Below are 6,000 nucleotides of genomic sequence, written 5' to 3'. Positions count from 1 at the left end.
CTCACCCCTCTGTGGTGTGACCCCATCTCCAACATCCACCCCCACACCCATCCCCCCCGTCCCTATCCCCTCACATTTGCTGCAAGTCCCTCCCTGTGGCCTCAGCCCTGTCTGTGTCCCCGCAGTGCCCGTGGACAATGCCACCATCACCCCCAGTGTCCTGGAGGTGACACCGCCGGAGACAGGGACACACAGGGACACAGGTGGGGTCACTCAGCGTTACCAGGGAGTGCAGGACCATTGGGGTGATGGCAGACCCTGATGTGTCCCCCTCTGTTTCTTGCAGTGGCCGCAGGGGTCGGTGGGGCCCTTTTGTTCCTACTCCTGCTTGTGGGTGTCATTGTGGCCTGGCACTGGAGGCACCGTGTGGGTGGGTGACAATGAGAGGACGGGGGTCAGGGAGAGAGGTGGGAAGGCTCCCAGAGAAGGGGGGCCATAGGGGGGCACCCACAGCCCCTGAATTGGGCAGGTCTCAGCCCCCAGTGACCCTGGCTCAGAGCCCTGGGAGCTGTTGGAGGGTCCTGCAGGGGTGTTGGGGGTTCTGTCAGGGGTCCCCCTCCATGCCAGACTCGGGGATCTGGGGGCTCAGGGTGTTGGTGCAAGTGGGGTGGTTCAGGGATAGTTGGGGGCCTCAGGGATACTGGGGTGCCTGGGGAGAATTGTGTGTCTGGTGGTGGTTCAGCATTCCCAAGGGTGGATGGGGGCCCCTGGGTCTCCAAAGTCACCCCTCCAGTTTTCCTTTGCAGATGCCAGGAAGCACCAGCAAAGGTGAGTGCAGCCTCCAGCCATGATACACCTTTTACCCAAACTCCCAGCACCTCCCATCCCCTTTCACACACCCCCTTATTCCCACAGGGCCCCCCAAGACCCCCTGGCACCCCCAGTGGAGGATCCTCAGGCGACGTACATGGAGCTGCAAAGGCACCCATGGGAACCCAGTGACATCTATGACAATCTACACCAAAAGTTGTGATGCTCTGGGAAGCGGGAGGCACTGGGTGGCACTGGGGGTGCTCCCTCCATGGCTCCTGTGGTTGCCCATCCTTCCAAGGGAGGTGGTCATGTCTCAGGGGGAGGCTTCACAGGGCACCCTGTGCTCCCCATTTCCTCTCCCAGTACCCCCAAGGGCTCCCCCATCCCTTTCCTTGTACCTGCAGGGGCTCCCCAGCCCCATCCAAGTGCCCAAGTACCCTCAGGGACTGCCCCATTCTCTCCCCACAGCGCTTGCAGTGCACCCAGGGCTTCCCCATTCCCCCTCCCACCACCCCTGTCTCATCCCGCTGTAAAAGGGGGAGTCGAGGAGGATTGTTGCTGAAAGGTTTCTAAGATGAAAATGAAGCACAAACGTGGCAATATTTTATCTGAGAACTGTTTATTGATAAAGGAGGGTAAGGGTTATTATCGAAGGGGGAGAGAAGAGAGTAGAAAGGGAAAAGGATAGAGAGAGAAACAGAAGACATGGACAGCGTTACCGCAAGGAGCCCGGGAACTCTGTGGGCATCAGCTTGGCAGATGGGGTGTGTGTGCTGCAAGCCAGGGCGAGCCCACATGGCTTTTGTGAGTGGCTGGGCGTGATTTCCAAGGACGGCACCTGCGTGTCTCTGGCAAGGGCGAGCGATGGCTGCAGGCTGGCTGCTGCGGGCTGGCTGCGGGCTGGTGCTGCAGCACTGGTGGCTCTGGGCTGGCAGCCGCGGGCTGGGGCTGGGGTGGGCAGGTGCAGCAGGCTCGGGGCTGTGGGCAGCATGGGAAACACGGCAGAGGCAGCGGGTGGGTGCAGGCAGCATCTGCTCCATCGGGGAGGCAATGAAGGAACGTCCAGGATGAGCAGGAATGAGCTGCCTCATGGAAGCAGCACTACAGGAAAGAATGGATAGAGGCAGGGGAGAAGGACCACTGAAAGAAAAGGCAAGGGAGGGGATTGTCGATGGTATTTTTACCGGATGTCCAGGAGCAATGATGCATCCGACCCCATCTTATCAGAAGGCTTATTAAGTACTTTTTAATACTATATTATTCTATATTATATAACATTACGTCTAAACTGAATCTGCCAAGCACTCAGCTGCACTCCACTGAACACAATCTCATGACTGTCAGCCGACAGTCCCAACACACACACACCTGGATTCAAATGGTCAGTGAATCAAAACTCTCACATCAGAATCCAATCACAGATTCCCTTCAGGTAAACAATCTTCCACAATGCATTCCGCATGTGATCAACACAGGAGCAGAAAATGAGATAAGAATTGTTTGGATCATTCTTTGCCTCTCCCACTACTTCTCTCAGGTTCAGAGAATGTAAATCCCACAGTGGAGGAGGGCCAAACTGACCCTCTGAGCGAGCCCCTGATCCCTGCAAGAAACCTAAAGCAAAACACTCGTGTTTTGTCACAGTTATCTGCTTTTATTTGCAAAGTCTCCTCCCACTGCCTGATTTCCCGGGTGTTTTTTCACAGATATTTTTCCTCGGGCATCTGTCCCACCAGCCAGTGGGGGTCACTCACATCCCGATCACTGAAGCTTTCTCTCCCCTCATTCTCTGTTGTGTGAAGCCTCGCCAGGGACAGGGTTCCCAGCACATATACAACCCTAAGAGTCATTTTTCATCTCATGTGTAGCATATGTTGAGACATAAATCAAAATCAGATTTGATCCTCTTTACCCCGATGTGCTTAGTGGCTCTGCAGTCCCCATCCCAGTGCTCCCACTAAGGTGGCTTCCTGGTGCCCATGCCAGTTCCAAGGGGACACAGGACCTGGTTCCCTGCTCCTGGGACAAAAATGCAGCTCTTTGATTAAACTGGCAGAAATGGTGTTTCTTTGTTCAGCTCTGTCAAGGAAGCTGAACAAGGTGGGAACCTCCCTTGGAGTGGAATATACGATCCCCTTCTCTCTGAACTAATATAACTTTGAAATTACAGGGCTTTTAGGTGGGAATACGAGTAACAGTTCTTTACTGGAATATATTGACAGAAACAAGTTGATGGAAGTTGACTTTCACTGGATATTATATGAATTGATATTATATTATTGATTATACTGTTGAATAAATATTGTGATGTTGTTCAGATAGTGAAAAGTATTGTGGAGCGGCGGATGTGGTTGTGGTGGCCGGGCGTGCTCCCTGCAGCGCCCCCTGCTGGCCGCGGTTATAACTGCCACAAAAACCAACAGCGCTGAGCGGGAGGGAAAGTTCTGGGTTTGTGTTGTTTGTTCTCTTCTGGTTTATCATATTCCCAGCAAAGAGGTGTTATTCCTTTTCCTACACTTTCGCCTGGAAGCCAGATCATCTTTGAAATTAAAAAACTTTTCTGAGATGGGTTTCTTTCCATTCCAGGAATTTTCCCCAGTTTCCTTGGCAGATATTTCTCATTTATATGAGTTGCCAACTTCTGGGTTCCAGCGTGGAACAGACTCCCCATGAGCAGATAGGGCCAGGGACTTGGCTACCTCATGCTCTGCCTTTTAAGCCAGTTGGGTCACCAAGGGCCCTCTCCCCAGCTGGAACTTCTGGTCACCTGGTTACTCAGGACCTGACTTTGGCAAAGCGTCACACTGTCCCCAGAGTGCCATGGCTGACAGTTGATGGACAGACGGGGCCCTGTCTCAGCAAAAGCCAGGTCTGGCCCACCCCTGCCACACACATCTGTTCCAAAATGTCTCCAGACTTCAAATTTTTCCTGTCTTTGACACCCTGCCCTGTGCCATGGCCTGAACCCGACTGCCTGGGAAAGGGGAAGGCTCAGGAACCTCCTCAGTGCCTTTGTGAGATCATCGTGTGGGGAACATGGCAGAGGAGGTGTTTGGGACAGGGGACAAGAGAATCCAGAGCCTCCTGAAGGCCACTTTGGCCATCAGAGCAAGGAAGGTCCAGGACCCTGCCTGATTCCTCTGATGGAGGAAACGTGATGGGGGAGGAAGTGTTCAGGGATTGTTCTTTGTCGGTGGCTTCCCCTGGGAATCGTTTCTTGTGTGACAATTTGGACTCTGAACCTTGTTGCTGTTTCTGTTGGTTTTGTTCTTTCATTGCTGATTCAGGAAATTTTTCTTCTCTCAGACTTTTGGGATCTTTGTGCCTCCATGGGGAGCGGTAGGGAAAGGGGCAGCAGCCCTTGTTTTTAGTGGCAGCCCAGAACTGGAGAATCCCATTCCTAAAGCCCCACAAAGCTGAACAAACACCATCTCTGCCAGTTTAACCAAAAAGCTGCATTTTGGACTAAATAAGAAGGAAATGGGTCCTGTGTCCCCTGGCACTGGGAGGAGCCTGGGGAGCCATGGGTGTACTGGGAGCACTGGGAGGCGGAAAGGGGAGCACTGGGTGCCCTGTGCAGCCCCCTGACTTGTGGCCATCACCCCAGGCAGGATGGGCCACCACGGGAGCCATGGGATGAGGACTCCCATTGTACCCCATTGTCACAGCACGTTCCCATGGATGTCACTGGTGTCCTGCAGTCACCCATGTGGTCCTGGCAGCTCTGCATGGGTCACCTGGGGGTCCTTGGGGGGGACAGTAAGAGACACCTGGCTTGGTGTGACATGCATGGGTGACATGTCCGTGTCCCCATCCATCCCCCATAATCACCCCCTGCCCCCTCATGTCCAGCCCCTTCCCAACCTGCGGGGGATAAGGGTGTTCCAGGGGCTCCTGTGGGGATAAGGGGGGGTCTGAGGAGTGTCTGGGGAGGGGGTCAGGGAGAGTCATGGCTGGAACTCCCCACTCACCTGTCCTGGGATTTCCTGAGAGCTGCAAGAAAAAGAGGATGGGGTGATCATGGGGTACCCTGGGCCCCAACCCCACCTGGGACATTTAAATGCCCACTGGAGCCCTGAGCCTCCACCAGACACTGATTTCTACTGGAATGCCAGGCCCCTGCACCTCAAAGCACCCCTGAGCAGCCCCAGAACATCTGAGGCACCCAGGTACTCGAACCCCCTCCCCAGGAACCCTGAACCCCTGAGCACCCCTCAAGCCTCCAGGAACCCCAAAAATGGAATGCAGGGAAGCCTCCAAACTGCTCGAGGATCCCTGAGGAGCTCTCAACATCCCTGCACAACTCTCCAATACCACCCTAAAAGCCCCCAGGAGATCCCAGTGTCACCCCAATATTCCTCAAGGCCCTTCCTGGCACAGCCCAGGACCCTCTGAAAGGCCCCCAAAGCAAAGGTCACTGGGTGCTCAGCTTCCTCCAGCTCAGGGGCTTTGGGTGATGCCCCAATGGCCCCCCCAGTGTGTGGGGCTTTCCCCCGATTCTTGTAGGACCTTGTGCCACCCCTATTGTCACTCACCCCGGTGGTACCACCAGTGACAGCCCCCGATGACAGCCAGGAGCAGGAGCAGGAGCAGGAACAGGAGGGTCCTGCCGACATTCACAGCCACTGCTGGGGACAGAGGGGACACATTGGGGTCATCCTGAACTGCAGGAGTCCTGACCACCCTGGTGACCCCATGTGACCCCACCTGTGACCCAGGGTGACCCATGTGTCACCTCTAGGGCCTGCTCATGACTGAGTGCCCGGAACACGCGGTGCCCGTCCTGTCCCAGCTGGTTGGTGGCCACGCACTGGTAGGTGCCCGAATGTCCCACATCGATGTCCCTGAGCTCCAGGAGGGGACCCTGTGCTACCTCCTGCCCATTGTGCAGCCAGGTGAAGGTGACAGGGGCTGAGCCCATCTGCACAGAGCAGCGCAGGGTCACGTTGTCACCTGCATGCACCTGGTGTGCCAGGGGGCCGGGGGTGATGGTGGCATTGGCCACGGGCACTGTGGGGACAGAGACGGCGCTGGCACCGGGCCAGGTGGGATGGGGGTGCTGTGAGTGCGGTCACCCCCAGCCTGAGGGTCCCACTTTCCCAAGATTGGTGACATTCAGGGGGTCACTCTAGGCCCCTGTTACTGATTACTGACTGTTAACACTGTCCCCGTTACTGATCCGGCACCGGTACTGGCCGCTGTCATTGTCCCCAATGTGGCGCAGCTCCAGGTTGGGGCCCGTTCCTG

The sequence above is a fragment of the Melospiza melodia genome, chromosome 25, assembly GCF_035770615.1.
Source record: "Melospiza melodia melodia isolate bMelMel2 chromosome 25, bMelMel2.pri, whole genome shotgun sequence".
Classification (NCBI taxonomy): Eukaryota; Metazoa; Chordata; class Aves; order Passeriformes; family Passerellidae; genus Melospiza; species Melospiza melodia.
The sequence above is the reverse complement of the archived record's forward strand: the minus strand, read 5'-3'. Positions refer to the sequence as shown.